At 36.9% G+C, this 16,015-nt stretch overlaps 1 protein-coding gene across 3 annotated transcripts in view; it reads left to right on the plus strand.

The window, feature by feature from the left end:
• tshz1 (teashirt zinc finger homeobox 1) overlaps nt 1-16,015 on the plus strand; it is a 200,879-nt gene continuing 184,864 nt past the window's right edge. For all 3 annotated transcript variants that reach the window (XM_088090477.1, XM_088090476.1, XM_088090478.1), the window contains exon 1: nt 1-148. The gene's annotated coding sequence lies outside the window, so the exon portion shown is untranslated. The remainder of the gene's footprint in view (nt 149-16,015) is intronic.

Here is a 16,015-nt window from a genome sequence, read left to right on the forward strand (position 1 = left end):
GTAACCTACCTCGGACTCTTCTTGCCTCCTGCCAGCTACCAAACAGACCTAAAATTTGACTGAAATGGCGGAGAACCGCCATAATTAGGCTAAAATTATCAGCCAAAATGGAAAAAGCGCTCTCTAAAGTGGACCTAACGTCAAAATGGTGAGTCGTTTTTGACATGTATTTCCGCTGCTGTTCGCTGTAGATGTGGGCGTGTTTTGTGCTAAGCTAAGCTAGCTGCCATGTTGTTACAGACTAATTGCTGGTATGTGGTGTGCTTTCCTTCATCTGTGTTTAGCCCGCGGCTTGTGGTGTTGGCCTTCATTGTCTTGGTATATTTAAATTAATTCATGGTATTCTGTTTATTTATTTATTTATTTTTCTAATAATTAGCGTAGGAGTGAAATGCTTCTCTGACATGGTCTCTGCATGGAGTACTGATTGCAGGATGTTATACTGCAGTAATATGACCTGCATTTAAAATTGAATGTAGGCCACATGGACACATACAGTAGCATGATTGTTTGCAGTTAATTGGTTTGTAATTGATGGAGATCTTTGTGTGAAAAATTGCTCTTTTACTTTTTTCTTTTTTTTTTGGATTGGCATGTAGGCCTACAGGGGTATTTATAGGTCAGAACATGATAGGACACTGACACTCAACTTACTGCCAGTTTTCTAATTCTAAAAAATTATGACATTCAAACTGGAAATTGTTTATGTCCAGAGTGCATAAAACATCAAACAGAGCCTGTTTATTAAAAAAGAGAAGTGCCAATAAAGTAAGGTGTCCTAGAAATGTCCTAAAATCTGGGAAATGTCCCAAAACCACAGAAATGTCTTTAAACCCTAGAAATATTCTAAAATCCTAGAAACGTCCTAAAATCCGATACATGTCCTGTAATCCTAGAAAATTCCAAATATCTTAGAAGCGTCCTGACATCCGACGAATCTCCTAAACTCGAAAAATGTCTTTAAATCCTAGAAACATGTATGAGGCTGCTGTGATTGGCCCCTCGCCTCCTGTTATTTTGCAAAAGTGGCCCCCATGCAAAGCAAGTTGAGTATCCCTGTAATAGGACATATGTTTAAAAGGTTGCTTAAAGACGTTAAACTTAAGTTAACCAAAACAATTGATTCAGGGAGTTGTCTGAACAGGGTTAACAGGATCATGCTAATGCAAGCCCGGTGTAAAGTAAAGATAAGTTAGAATTTATGGGCTAGCACAACCCTTTATATAGAGCTTTTACTCTATCACATTTCACTCACACTGCCTTCCCCTCATCCTGTTTGGCATTTTAATTTGAAGACAGAGAAGCCACCATGTTATAATTGGCAAAGTTCAAGTTCTGTTCATCAAATTAATTTGTATGATAATTTTAAACACAGACCTCAAGACATGTACTTGTCCCAGTTTAAAATGTAACTTTTTCTAAATTACAGAACATGATTTAATATAATCTAACTTAATACACTTTTCACTATAAATAGAGCCAGACTGATTAACATGTCAATCTTGTTGGCTGAGCTACATTTACACTTGCCTTCCTGAACAGAAAAGTGGAGCAATGCTGACAGTGGGAACTTAAGAGTTTCTGGAAGTTCATGAAAATAGGTCCGAGTGAAAGATTATTGCCTATGTCTATCACTCTTACGTACACAGACAGACACAGACACACACAAAGACACAGACACATATGTTTTATGTAGACAGTAGGGGTTAGTATTAACTGCATGTTTTCTTTAATTAATTGAAATAATTTGAGATTTATAGAGAGATTTTAGGACTGCAGGGAGTGTGTTGTGTCTCCCTTTTAGAGGATATGCTGGCATGTGATTTTTTCTAGACTCTGCCTTAGATGTCTTTTCACTGCTTGAAAGAAACCTGGGGTGGGGCAGTGCAGTGGAAAGATGCAAATACTTTAAAATTAGAGCCATATGAACAGAGAAAACTGAGAAAAAGGGCCTGTGACATGTGCTTTTGCTCAAAAGGTAGAAAAACAGAATGCACTGTGCCACACTGGACCAATAAACTTTCCTGCTAGTGGGTGACATGATGCAGCTTGTGTTTTGACACAGGAAACAAAACAGCAGCAAGCTGGTAACAAACAATTGTGTATTACAGTTATACAGTAGGCTAAAATATTTGAGGTGAGAAATATGCAGCTTAGTAACAAAATCTTGGTTGATGTTTGATCAACACTGCTAAGTTTTACTGTTTGATCCAGCCTGTTCTCATTCTGAGCTCGTTAAATAGCTCCACTCTGTCAGTGCTTTTGGCTTAAGTGTGTGACGCCAAAAGGCCCCTTTTGGGTGCATATGGAACACCGCCGGCTGGCGCCAGGTGAGAACGTGGCCCACTACAACGGGCAGGATGCCTTCAGGTTGTAACGCTGCCAGTAACAGTGTAATATAAGGAGCACAAGGGTGCTTGTAGGGCAGATGGGAGGGGAGGTAGATGGGTCCCAACCTGGACTTTGATGCGCAAGTTTGGTGCTCGCTTCCTGTTTGAATGTGATGGGTTTTTTCTATACCTTACTATGTGCCTCCTTGCCCTTATTCTAACCATCTGTGACTTTGTCTCTGAAACCTAACCATCTGTGCTGTTGTTGCCTTGGTCTGAGTTTGAAAGAGACCGAGGGGCGGCTGTCTCTCCTCGATCTGAAGTACAATTTCTAGTTCAGATTTGAGCTGGGAGTTGAGCAGGGAGATCTGGGCCCTGTTAAGATGGAGGGAACATTACCACACTTAATTTACACTACCCACATTGTCATGATACAAAAGTGTTGGAAAATTGGCAGTGTCCCTTTAAATAATTTGCCAAAGAATTTCAAAACACACCAGCTTACTTCTTGTATACCCTCTTGAGTGGTTTTAGAATATATCTCCTTACTTCTGTCTTTCTAATCTTCACCCATGAGCAGTATGACAGGGAAGTACACCTGTAAAATAATTTAAAAGTTATAAGGTTGGGGCGGCCTCTAGCTCACCTGCTAGAGTGTGCGCCTGATATGCTGAGTCCTTTGCAGCAGCCCGGGTTGGATTCTGGCCTTTGGCCCTCTGCTGTGTGTCATTCCCCCTTTCTTTCCCACATTTCCTGTCAATCTGCAACTGTCCTATAAAAGCAAAGGAAAATCACCCAAAAATAATCTTAAAAAAAAAAAAAGTTACAAAGTTATGGTGCCCCCTCCTGATTCCTCTCGTTTTTCTGATGCTCTCGGTAGTCTAACCTGCTGGATGGTAAAATCTCAAACTTGTGTATATTTACTATTGGTCAGCAGGCATACTTGTGTTTGCCATACATGACCACTAGATGGTGCCAGATAACCACTGTATTTTTTCAGCACTTTAGTCTGCATAATGCATGTGTTATCAGCATGATACCTTACATTGATGGATACAAGATATTTTATAGAGCAGTGTTGTCATTTTGTAGTGGAACATTTTTCAGTCAGGATTAACCAAAGACAGCACAAGAAAAGGTGGCCTGGAATTTGTCACAGTGTACTTTTTTTGTTTTTGATAATCAAACACAAATTCATGGTAGGAAATTGCCAGAGCCTGGATGAAGATCAATACTCTTCATCTCTCTGTCCAACTGGAGCAATCTGGCCTGTTTTCTTTTATCTTCAGATATTTTCTCTTTTTTTTATTTATATATAAATCAAGATGATCAGAAACATCTTCAAATACAGCTGAAGAATAGTATTGCTTGCAGTGTGTGATGTGATCTTGATTTTCATTTTATGTTAACAGTAGAGTTGTCCACTGAAACTTTATCCTTGTGATGGGATAGCCAGTGATATTGATTTCTGTCACTGAAACAGAAATACATGCAGAACTTTGACATATAATTTGTGTTAATTTACAACATCCTGATCAGGTTTTAAATCCTATTCATTCAAATTTAATTGATACCATTCTATAATTTCATATTTAGGTCATTTCTGGCTTTGCTGAACACAATTCATTTACCCATAATCCTGGTGTTGTGGCTCTCCACTTCTGACCTGAACTGCATGTGATTGTATTGGCCAAGTCTGGTCAGCAGATGGCGCCAGCGTATCTCTAAATGTCTTTGTCAGTGTGGCGCCATGCAGCTATAAAATCTAAGCGTTGATTTTCAGTAACCAAAAGTTTGTCTTTGAGATGTTGGTGAAATTGTAAATACTGTCCAAATTAGTACTAATTAGTTTTTTTACTCAGAACTTCCAAACAAAAAATACTAAATGATTAAATGAGATGACACTTGTCACATTGATATTTAAGTATCATAAAAGATGAAAAACAATAAAGCTTACAAGGCATAACCATTATAATATATATATGAAGGAAATATAATTAATATGAGTTATTAATATGAAGAAAAACAGCTATGATCGGGTTCCTGCACATTTTCATGGACAAAATTTCCAAACTTCTCCATGACTTGTCAAGGACCTGTAGTAATAATAATAATAATAAAAAAAAGTTTCCTGCCCCACTTGCGCAGCATTTTTCAGACATGGAGAAAAAAATTATGAAAATTATGAAACATACCTGATGGTGAACAAAATTTCACATATTGAAGCATAATAGAGCATGTTATGTTGCTGGCTACAAAAGATACATTTATTATTATGTTACATTACTTGGGAGGTTATCCAATGTAACAATGCACAACACACAAAATTCCAAGATTTTTCCAACATTCTGTAATTTTTGATAATTCCATGACTGTCCCAGGTCTGGAAAATGTGATTGTGACATGAATGTGTTTTTTCCAGGAACTGCGTATGGTTGGTTACATATGTTTTATTATAGGTTTTTATCAATGAAATGTTTTTAAATCTAAGCTTTGTTCCCTTGTTAAATATAAATTGTTTCTCCAGATTAGGAAAAACAGTAATAAAAAAAAAATTGTGCCAGGGTAGAATTCAATGGCATGATGTTTGCACTTGCATTGGATTTGCATTTGCCGTTTGTCGTCAGTAGATGGAGCTTGATGACCTTTGATACTTGAGTTACAGATTCCTATACCTGAGTAGAAAGCATAAAACACTGCACAGATAGTGTTGCTGAACTTTCGTGCATGCCTTTTAGATGAAGCGCGCTTTATTTATTATCCACCCAGGGGTAATGGCGAGAGAGGAGAGAACAACAATGAGCCAAATTATGTGTTATTTAAATGGATCAGTTCCTTTCTTGTAAGAAATTTTCTATGATTTTTATTCTGTCTGCAATTGTAGACTGAAAAATAATTTACACTGAGAAAGTAATTTGGTTAATCGTTGTCTGCTGCCAAGATTTTTTTCCTGCTAATTCACCTTGTTCGAAACCTTTTTGATTTTGCCCTCTCGCTGGTGGTGACAGCGAGGGGACAAAGAAGAACATTGAGTCCGCTGTGTGTTAGTCAAAGTGGGACAAGCTGAGGCTGCAGGGTCCGTGGGAAAGGATAATGATGCAGTGAAGCTCCTCGAGAAGTCCTTTCGTGTATGAAGCCCTTGTGTAGCCATGTGAGTGTAGAGGAGAGCGTGTCGAGAGGGTAATTGCAACAAAGACAAAGACAGGGAGCATAATTTGTCCCCACTGCTGCACTAATGGAGAGAAAAGGTGGTTTGGGATCAGGTTAACAGATTTAAAGGATGTGGATCATGTTCTATTTCAGATGTAATATTTAGTTTAAAAAAAAGAGAAAACCTATACAAAAATTAGTAGTATATGATTGTGAGTAGTAAATATGATTTTTTACTATAAAAAAGTAAAATAAATACATCTTAACGATCCAAATTTTAAAATGCCCTGTTGTAGCATTCCCTCCTTCATCACTATCTCCTGCAGTTCCGCTGTGTGTATGCTGTATATATAAAACATAAATTCAAACATGAAAAATATGACAGTAAAACATGTTTTCTTCTTTCACTGCTTGCATTGTCTCTCATCTCTCTCTAATCACTGGTGCTTTCTTTGCCTGCTGTTCCTGTTTTTTTTTCTTTCAGTGTCCTGGAAACTCAGCTATTTCTCTTTTGTGCTTCCTTTCTCCTCGAGACGATGTACAGCTTCAGTAGTACCAGAATAAATAAATAAATGCACACACACACACACACACACACACACACACACACACCCCGATCAAGTTAGTGTGAATTGCTGATCTGAGAAGTTTAGGTTAATATAACCAACAACTCTGAGATTCTTTAGGAAAATTTGTTAAGGTTTTGTATATTCAAAGGTGGAAAAAAGTAAGAAACTGACCAGTACTTTAAGTTTTTTTTGGCTGAATCACTTTGAAGCTTTGAAACTCCACATTTCATGCCACTGAAGTAAATTGATCATCACTTTTCATTTATGTGTATACAGTCAATTTTTATTTTTTTTTTCCCAGAGCTATTTTATTATCCTCTCATTCGAAACCCGAGCTTCCAGAACAGTTTCTTCCGATCACCCAGCTTCCCGCAGTCTTCCTCCTGTGACAGAGAGCTTTCCCAGATTCCTCCAGCTTTTCTGTCTTCGACTGCTCTCAAATCAATCTGGGATTAGGCTTGATTACACGGATATCCCTTTGGGACGCTTTATTTCAATGAATTAGTCGAGTGAATGAACAGAACTGCAACAGAATGGTATTTTGTACCAGCCACATAAATTATGCATAGTCTGTGGATATCAACCAGCCTTGATCATCTTTCTTTATGGTTTGAATTCAGAGTGAGAGAAATTGTTAATTGCCAGCCTTGTCACATGTAATCTCAGCTGTGTTTGATGTACAATAGGGATGCGGTCTATATGTTGGTTATTTATTTAGGTGGTGATGGAGATGCTGTGCATGATGAAACCGAGACCTAGATAAAATGTTTGCATGGTGTTTTATGTTTTACACTACACTGTTTTACACATGCTTATTGCTAGAGTAATGCCAAGCTAAACAAGTAAGAAAATGCATTGATTGCACCGAAAGCAGGGATGTTGTGCATTTTGTCTCGTATTAACAATTCGTTTCTGTGCTGCATATGTGCAGATTCTATAGTGTGTGTTTTGTATTTTGTGTATTTATCATTCATCTGTTTCTTTCGCTTTTATTTTTTTACATTTTAAAGCAGAGCAGACCACCTGCATCTTTTAGTCCTTAAACAAATCTTTCACACTTTCAGCTGAATTTCTTCATAGTGTGTAGTAAGCAGTGTTTATTGTAGCTGCAACGATTTATCAGTTCGTCGTCAACTATTAAAGTAATTGCCAAGTAATTTGATATTCCAGAAATTGGTTTGAATAATTTTTTAAAGAAAAAAATAGTAAAAAAAATGTGAATTCAGGCTCCTTAAACTGAAATGTGTTATTTCTAAGACATTTTCACAAATTTTAACAAACAGTGTCTTTAGATTTGGGAAACAATGGTTGACAATTTTCACCATTTTCTGACATTTTATATACCTAACACTAATTGTTTACTCGAGAAATGAATCATCACATTATTCGACAATGAAAATTATCCAAAATTGCAATTCTTGTGTGTTCTAATTGAAGCTGACCAAACAGAAAGTGATCATGATGATGTGAAAGGTAGATTCATAGCTGCATAGTTAATAGCTGAGTAAGGTGCACAATCATACAATTGCATATTTTTTCCCAGACATATATAACTTTACAGAATTAGATTTATCTGCATTTGAGTCATTGTTAAAAGCATATGACTGTTGAAATATGATTGACATAGGTGCATAAGTCTGTGATCAGCATGATCCTGAGAATCCAGTAAATCCCAGGGCTTGAAATATTTAAAAATGCAAATTGCATGCAACAATTTGCATATGGCAGTATTTAAAACCAGTATCCTTGCCTAAAGAGGGTTTTGTATAAGACAAAGAGAGGAATTATGGGTGGTTACCCACCCCTGTTTTGATCGCAGCACCATTGGTCAAGTCAGATTTCTGTAAACACTAGGCTACTCAAAAGGCTCAGTGATGGTTTTAGTCAAACATGTACAATGTCTTGAAATGCTGTGACTAAATGTAAATTATCATGTGGCTTAGAAGCTTTTGGACTAAATATAATCCTCCTCTTCTTTGCCCTTGAAATGAGAAAAATCAAGGATTTGAGAAAGTTATTGTCGTTTTATATATGCTGTTTTTTATAGATAGATAGATAGATACGTCTCATCAACAGAGGTAAAGTTAAGTGCTCCACCTACACTGGTTGCTGTGACCAATCGATTAGCATGACATGCTCAGCCATGTCCTACAGCGAGGGGCTACAATGTTAGATTAAATGCCGGCTAGATCCTCATCAGGACAAAAATCAATGGTTGTTGTTAAGGGCGAATAGTGTCTGAGGGGGGTTGGGGATGGAGGATTGTAGAGTCACTTTACATGGTGTGTCCTGGGCTGTTTGCACTGTGGCGCCTGCTTGTATTGACCTGGATAGGAAGCCCGTGTAAGAAGGAGGGGAGAGAGAGAGAGAGAGAGAGGGAGAGAGAGAATTTGTTGCTGTAGTCCTCCGTCTCTCCCAAGTCACTGTTCACTTACACTGACTTTGGATTGCTTACTAATGATTGTGCAACTCTTAAATGAGCAAATTCACAGAGAAGGTAGTGGAATGTGTTTGCACAAATTTCCACACTTGTCATTTCAAAATTTACATTCAAATTTTAGTGTTAAAATTAAGAATTAGACTTGAACTATCGATACATCTTTCCATGTTGTTTTACGAATATGCAAAACCTGAATCAGAAATAAAAAACAACCGATTACTTGAATAAGCAAATACGCAAATTCAATTTTAAAGTATTTTTGTATTAACTGTGTCCAGTTTTACGACACTTATTGCATCATGCTCATTCAATAGTAGGTTGATTTTCAAGTCTAATTTTTTACGTTTAACTCAAGCAAGCTATTGCAATGTAAGCAGCTTATTATTCTTATTTAAAAAAAAAACAAAAAACAAATCATTGACATCTATAAAGGGTGTTTCAATAGTATTTATTGGATTTTATTGGTAAAAAAACCTACAGTGTGCTGCATGCTGTGCACAGCTGAACATTAGACAAATGGGAACACATGAACAAATCTCAGTGTTTTGGTGAATTCATTAGATCATTTTGGTTTTATATATTTACTTTGTTGCATGTTTATGGAAAATTGCCTCGATTTCCTAATTAAAAGAGCTAAATAAAAGAGCTATGGATCTGCTTAGTCTTTCCTTTTTTCATGTTGTAGGTAATCAAGTTTAATTTATTCCTGTCTGAAAACACAATGCCTAATATTTACATACATGTATTTAGAGACACAATTTTTCTAACAATCTATTGCTCCTTGATTTGGGACTTGACCAACAGTGTCTGTCTTCCAGATGTTGAATTTGGATGAATTACTAATCTTTCCTGGTTTATTTTGGTGTAAGACCCGCAAATCTCTCAAAACGACTTTAAATTTCACAAACACAGTTTATATTAGACTAAAAGGATCAATTAAGAATTGCTTGCATGCAGTAACTGAGAGAGCCTAATCAGTAAACAGTGGGTCAATGATTCCTATACATTGATTTATTTGTGGCTGCCCACCACAATGTAAACATTGACAGCCACATATTGATTTTCTATTTACTTATTTTTAATAATTTCAAATCTTGTTGCCGATAAAATAAATGAGTTGAAAAATGTGCTTTTGGCTCTGACGCAGCCACTTTGTCTTTGTGTGCAGTCAACTCTCTGTAGCCTCGTTCAGTGTCCCGCCCACAGCGCTACCTGATTGGTTATGCGTCATGAGTAATAGCCTTTCAGCACTGAAGGCTGCGGTGCCACAGTTGGCAAATACAGAGAGCTGCTGCGATGAGTGAGCAGACTCGGAGCTGTGTGTCAAGCATATATTTCTGTAGTTGTAATAAACATTGCAGTTTCTTGTACTGAAGTTGCAAAAACACCCATTGGTAACATTCTGTCATTTGTAAAAGTAGTTTCTGGATGTAACTTTAATTGTAGGAGTACAAGACTGCAAGGAGAGAAAGAAAGAGAGAAAGAAGGAGAAAAAGAAGGAGAGAAAGAAGGAGAGGAAGAAGGAGAGAAAGGGCACTGTGAAAGATGTAACCAACGACCAGATTATTATAGTTAATAAAAATGCAGTGCTGTGACTGACATGTCATGCACCATATGTAATCAAATGCAATGAAAAAAAGTTTTTGCACTGCATAAAAACCTGTGTTTGTCGAAAAATTAAGGACAGTATAGGTTCATGTTGATGTCTCACTTAAGAACAGTGTGTGTTAATAATTTTTAGTTGGTCAGAAGCTGATCCAATCATCTGCAGCGTGCTTTTGGTTTACCACCATTAACACCCCTAATGCAAGTAAATGCCTGTTGAGTCTTTCCAGACCACACTGAGCAGAGTGACGTTTATGGTCTGGCATTTGTGAGGATAGTCTCCCGCAGCTACAGTGTTTTGAACACATAAGTCATGTGTAGTTGCTGCTCGGTACTGCCTGTCATAATGTTGTGTCATTTCAGCAAGGAGACACAGCTAGCTTGGAAGCACTAATTAGGTAGCATTAACACAAAATACACAGAAACAAATCAATAGTATTACTTTGTAGCTTACTGTCTTTAGCCCAACTGTGAATGGAGTCATTCTTCAGTTAGTGCTTTGAACATGTTTGTTTCTGTAGTCTATTAAAAAAGAATGAAGGAGAATTTGGGAGAAAAAATGACTGTTTAATGGGTATATTTACTTTTTTTTTCTCATTTCGCATTTGCCTGCCAAAATTGCTGTCCACAAAACAAAGAGAACAAAACATCAGGAGAAAGAGAACAAAGACAGTTGCAAATCAAAATGCTCTATTATTAATGACATCAAAAAGTTCAACACTGGCAGTTTTTTGCTGTTTCTACTCTGCAGGAATTTTTGTTGTGTACTGATTGTGTTGCTTCTCTGACAGTTGTTCCCTTCTTAATTGACCCATATAAATGAAATTGGGCAATATGAGTACACTGTGCATATGGAACAATGTTAGAAATGTGTCCAGCGGTAGAGATTTGGCAATGCTGTCACTACCCCAGGTGCAATTTTAGGGCAGGCTATGTCAGGGGGGGATTTTCATGTGATCTTTGGATTCCAGCTCCTTTGCAAAGAAAGTGGAGGCAAGAAATGTTGTAAATACTAAAGCTGTTACACGTGAAATTATTTTTCTCAGGAACCTTAAAGCTTCCAGTTTGAAAGTTTTGTTTTGAAGTGTTGTCTCATAAGGCAGTTGTATTTTTGTTGTTGTTTGTATGCGTGTTTTCAATTAAAAAAGTCGAAAAAAAGTCTGAGTGGAAATGCCAAAGATGTTGAAAAAAGAAAACAAATATTGCAAAACAGTATGAAGGCTAAAATGAGATGAAGAACTGTGTGTATTGATTCAAGGCAAATGCAACTAAGCGCAATCAAAACAGATTAAGTGAATTAGTGATGACGTGCTCATGACGTGCCGTTATTACGTAGGCCACTACAAGCTCTCTCCATCGTCGACAGGCTTATGTATGCACACATGGCTGTTACCAAAACTCTTTCAAGGAAGCATTTACGTTTTTCCAATCTCTATTTCTCTGTGCTCTCCATTATTATACATACATTGATTCCTCCATTTGCGGGTTTGACTGGTGCTGTTTTAATTTTGTTATCTCGTTGTGCTCTCCTCTTCCGAAGTAGTATGGTGACTAAAGAATTAGTTCCACCTGCTGCTCATGTCAATGAAACAACTCCTAATTTTCACATAACTGTGTTGGTTGGAAAATACATACATTTGTATTTTCTTTCGCCAATTTTCTGAAAATGTAGTCCAAATTTGCTCAACATTTCGATGGAAACCTGACTAATGAAGTATGGTATTCTTATTTATAACCCTTTTGTAATTGACTTTATACTGTTACCCTGATATTACATACACCGTGATGGGATATTTTGGCTATATTGCCCACTCCTAATATGGATATAACTCAACATTTTAAAAGAAAAAGTACCTCCAGAAGTGGTGATACCCATAGTAAATTCTGACTTATGTGGTGTTAAAGTGAAAAGACAGTAGACAGTAGAATTCCCTTAGGTGTCCAATAATTTATTTGCTGCGTGTGTCACACACTGTATAAGGATTTTTTTGTTTTGTTCTACTATTAATGCAGTGTAGTCAATAGTCAAATTGCCAAAGTTTTGTGGCCGGACTCAAAAAAGCGGATGCTGCAACCACAGAGTCAATGTCCTTAGGGGGAGTTTGTAACATTCATATACAGAATTTAATGCAATTAGGTAAAACTGCATATTTTAAGATTTTTAACTTTTAGATAATGGCAGTTAAACAGATTTTTTTCAAAATATGTCACATAGAAATCAGTGTATTTTAACTTAATTTTTTGATTTACATTAAAATTCAAGTGTGTGGTACTGAAATATTGAATATCTTTAAAGTCCAGCATGTAGACATTATAAAAAAAATCCATGAAACTGTGCCTACCACCTGTATGAATGTGCACATAATGGATAAAGCCCCCTCCTTTTTTAACCAATAACCTCCTTTTAAAATGTTGTTGTGTTCACACTGTATTTTAAAATGAGGTCTGTATTGTAATTTCTAATTAATTCTAATAAAAAATAGGATTTATTAATTATTAGTTAATGCCATAGGTCTACTTTCTGGCAATCACACACACTTGAATACAAAAAAAAAAATGGAAAAATGGTTTCATCATCTCACAATGTATTTTTCTCTCACCCTGCTCCACACACCTCACACCCTCTTGATTCCACGACTCTCAAGGACAAAGAGGGAATGACTTCACTGTTTTGCTGGTGTGTGTCTTGTGTTTCTGGGGCAACAGGGAGATTACTACTGCAGCTAGAGCCCTAGGTGCTGCTGGTGATGCCAGATAATTATGCATAAACAAACGAACCTCCAGAAAAGGTGTACTGCCAAGGCTCTTAGGCTATATCAAATGGCAGGAGTGAACCAATAAGAACACAAAATGCACTTTCTGCATAATTAGAATTTTGAATTAGTGTTAAAAAAAAAAATAAACAACTAAATTATTCCGAGGCCTTGGCACATTCTCCTTTTTTTTTCTTTTTAAAATAAGGATTAGGTTGAAGGTTGTTGACTGCAAGTCAAGTGTGTACCGTTCTCATTTTACATTACAGATACAGATAAATTAACAGTCATCCTAAATATTGCATCAGGAGTAGAGCTGCAACAGTTAATGGAATTGTTGTCAACTAAATTAATTGCCAACTAATTTATTGGTTTGACTGATTTTCAAAAGAACAAAAAAGGTCAAAATTCTCTTATTCCAGTCTCTTAAATGTGAATATTTTCTAGTGTCCTTTTATGACAGTAAATTGAATATTTTTGCAGTGTGAACAAAACAAGACATTTGAAGACTTCATCTTGAGCTTTGAGCAAGACTCATTTACATTTTTCACCATTTTCTGACATTTTATAGACCAAACAACTAATCAATTTATTTAGAGAATAACCCATTAATCGACAATGAAAAAATCATGAAATAATAACAGTGAAAATAACCCTTATGCTAGACAAGATAACATAGTAGGTATTGTCCACATATAAATGTATTTACAACACAAACTTATTGCATAATAAATACCTTTTCTAATTATTTAGATGTAGAGAAGTATATGGTATGTGTTTTTTCAAAAGTTTACAGATTCATTGAACTTGTTTTGTTTAGTTGTTTATGTTTATATTACTACTTCTGTAATTTAGATATATTTTTAAGTGCAAAATAAAAGTAGAATCAATATCAATGGTTCACATGAAGTAACACATTAGAATCAGAGATGTAAAAAAGAATGATAAAATGAAAAAAAAAAAATATCTCAGTGTAGTATCTGTTTAACTGCCAAGACGGCCTGTAATTTTGCAGTAATACAACAAGGCAAATTCACAACCCAAGACAAAGAAATAATACATTATAGATATATAGTAACAGAAGTGCACAATTAATACAAATGATTGATTAATACAAATGTGATTTTCTTTTATTGTTTAAAATGGTAAGAGCCTCTCAGTCTTGACATATTTGAGTCATCAAACAATAACATCTAATATTACATTCTTTAAAAAGCTTCTGCTTGATGTAATTTAATCTCCTGCAAAAAACAATTTGCCTTTTGCCTTTTTCATGTTTTTACTGGCAATTAAGGTCTCGCAGTATGCAGGCGGTTTAAACCTGCGAGTCAACTGAAACTGCTGTGAAGTGCTTGTTAACAAGTGATTTATGAGTCTGGCTTATTACTGTGAGATTTCATTGATTTGTGGAAATTGCCCACCCCCGGTTATTGTGTGCTTTTCACAGTAGAAGTCGGGAGGTTGGTCAAAACTTATTTACTTAATGTTTGATGAGTTTTGTTATAAATCTTGCAGTCACAAACACGGGCTCTGTAGCGTAGGTGGTAGGAAGATGCAGTAACACATCCATACAAACAGACGCTGGAGAGAGTTTTGAAACACCCAGAGAAAACCTTAAAATCATCTCCCTCTTCTCAGTACCCAGCAGTTTGTACCCTCCAATTTCCCTCGCTGACTTCATGCTTGCCTTGTCCAGAAAAACTCTTCCCCTTCATTGTAGCATGGGAGATCTCCAGAAAAACCAAACGATAGGCGGAGAAGGACCCGCTGGGGTGTGGGATTGCTTGTAGAGAAGCACCCGAGCGCTCGTCTGCAGGATTTGTTTGACTCGGGTAATTGAAAGTGTTTTAAACTATTATAGCAACTGGAGGGCTTGTTTAACTGTCGAGCTGCCAGTCAAGCGGGTGGGCCAAAAGCCCGAGCCCGTCAAGGCCTGTCAGTCAATGGAAACGAGAAGTGTCGGCTTAATGGATTTCTCCACACCGCTCCGTCTACGCACCCAGCCGAGCTAGGAAGGAGGGGGAGGGAAAAAAATAAAAATCAATGCATTGTCATGTGTGAGCCATCAAACGACCAGGTGGATTGGAACTGTATTTGCTTGTGTTGATGTTGAGATGCAATACTGAGAGGGAGCAGGAGGTGTTGGTTTGAGTGCATTTGTGCACGTGTGTGTGTGTGAGAGTAGGTGTGACTGTCTTGCTTGTATCTCTTACAGCACTCTGCTTGTGTGTGTGTGTTGCAGTTGCCTAAGAGAAGGAGGCTTTCTGAGATAGACAGACGTTCTCTGCTTGTCTCCAGGGGCTTTTGTTGTGATTTGAGGTGTAAGAGGGGTCACGTCACCCTCAAAACAAGTTTGCTTTTCATCCCGTAGTCTCTCCACAGGTGAAAAACTGCCTTTTGTCTGCATATTTGTTCTGTGGTTTTCCCAAATGTACACTCATCAGCAAGACAGACACTGCTCACTATTACTGGTCCAGTAAACCAGGCGTATTTTCAAATATGACATTTGTCTGCTGAATCAATCAACACAGATTAGTTGATCAACTGAGAAGTAAACATTTCACTGGTTTCAGCTTCTCCAATGTGAAGAATTATTGGTTTTGTTTATTTTAAGAGATAGAAGGCTGAATGTCTTTGACCCTTGCACTTCGGACAAAACAAGACATCTGAAGACATTATCTTAGTCTATTTGTTGGACATTTTTTTTGCCATAACCTTACATTTTAAAGATCAAAATTAGAAAATGAGTGCTCCAGGGATGACGTTTTCTGTTTGGTTCATGTGAAAGTTATTTCCCCCCTTATCAAAATGCCTTTCAGATTTTCCCATTGTTTTTTGTGTTATAGCAAAAAAAAATAAAGTTCTGTGGCAAACAAACATTTATGATACTTACCTTTTAGTTCAGCAAGACAATTATCACCACTTTTTCATTTTTGAAGCCTAAATGCTGCCGTCAGAAGTAAAAAGCTGATGTTTGGCTATAAACGAACTGCACTATGGTCACATCACTTAACGCGGCTGCCCCTGCAGGGCTGTAAAGCTGTCTTTAGTGTTGTTTGGCGCGATGATGTCTCATTTAGCTACTTGTTAGCAACAGCCTTTTTTAGGCATCTAACCAAAAACCTTTTAAGAAGCACATTGATTTTAAGATGAGGGAACTCGGATTGC

Source organism: Plectropomus leopardus, chromosome 17 (genome assembly GCF_026936395.1).
Source record: "Plectropomus leopardus strain MGB_pleo_1.0 chromosome 17, ASM2693639v1, whole genome shotgun sequence".
NCBI lineage: Eukaryota > Metazoa > Chordata > Actinopteri > Perciformes > Serranidae > Plectropomus > Plectropomus leopardus.